Source organism: Physeter macrocephalus, chromosome 17 (assembly GCF_002837175.3).
Source record: "Physeter macrocephalus isolate SW-GA chromosome 17, ASM283717v5, whole genome shotgun sequence".
Taxonomy (NCBI): domain Eukaryota; kingdom Metazoa; phylum Chordata; class Mammalia; order Artiodactyla; family Physeteridae; genus Physeter; species Physeter macrocephalus.
The window spans coordinates 22,681,190-22,682,496 of NC_041230.1; positions in this window are offsets into that span (position 1 = coordinate 22,681,190).

A 1,307-nucleotide genomic window follows, 5' to 3' on the forward strand; every position below is an offset into this window, starting at 1 on the left:
ACTCGCAGGCTCAGCGGCCATGGCTCACGGGCCCAGCCGCTCCGCGGCATGTGGGATCCTCCCCGACCGGGGCGCGAACCCGGTTCCCCTGCATCGGCAGGCGGACGCGCAACCACTGCGCCACCAGGGAAGCCCCTTTCACCCCTTTTAAGTGTACAGTTCAGTGGCATTAAGGACACTCACACTGTTGTGCAACCATCACCGCCATGCATCTCCAGAATGTTTTTCATTGTCCTCAACCAAAACTCTGTACCTTTAAACATTAACTCCCTTCACCCCACAGCCCCTGACAACCATCATTCTACTTTCCGTCTCTATGAATTTGACTACTCTAGGTACCTCCATGTAACTGGAACCATATGATATTTGTTGTTTTGTGACTGACTTATTTCACTTAACATTATGCATTGAAGGATCATCCATGTCTGAGCACGCATCACATTTTTAAAAATCCATTTATCTGTTGATGGACACTTGGGTTGCTTTCACCTCTTGGCTATGGTGAATAATGCTACTATAAACATGAGTGTATATATATCCGCTCAAGTCTCTGATTTCAATTCTTTTTTTAAAAAAATATTTATTTATTTATTCGGCTGCGCAGGGTCTTAGTTGCAGCACACAGAATCTTCGTTGCTGCGTGCGGGCTCTTTTGGTTGCTACATGCAGGCTCTTTTGGGTATATACCCAGAAGTGGAATTGCTGTGTGGTGTGGTAGTTCTGTTTTTAATTTTTTGAGCAACCACCATGATGTTTTCCCCAGCAGCTGCACCATTTTACATTCCCCCCAATAGTGTGAGGTTGCAATTTCTCCACATCGTTGACAACACTTGCTACTTTTTATGTTTTGATAATAGCCCTCCTAATGGGAATGAAGTAGGCAATAGTTATTTTTTTGAATAAACAAATAAACAAACAATATTTCTAAAATTAGATAATGACTGTTTATTGCATGGCATCTTGTCTAAGGCTATTAATATTACAGAAGAATACTTGTATCCTTTTGAGATGCACTATTTCAGTTCAATTCAACAGCAAGAGCATTAGACTTTCCATTTTATACAGGATATCTAATAGACACTAAGACAAAATATAATGCTAAACCCAAATTACTGCTTTAACTACGATAAATAATATCCGTTGTCAAAGAGAGACCAGACTAAAAGATCTTTCAAGATCCTGTCATATACATTCTCATTTATGGCATGTAAGTAAATATTTAAATACAATGAAAAGTAATATTCATCCTCAGAAAGTTAAAACATAGAATTACCATATGACCCAGCAATTCCACTCCCAAAAGAACT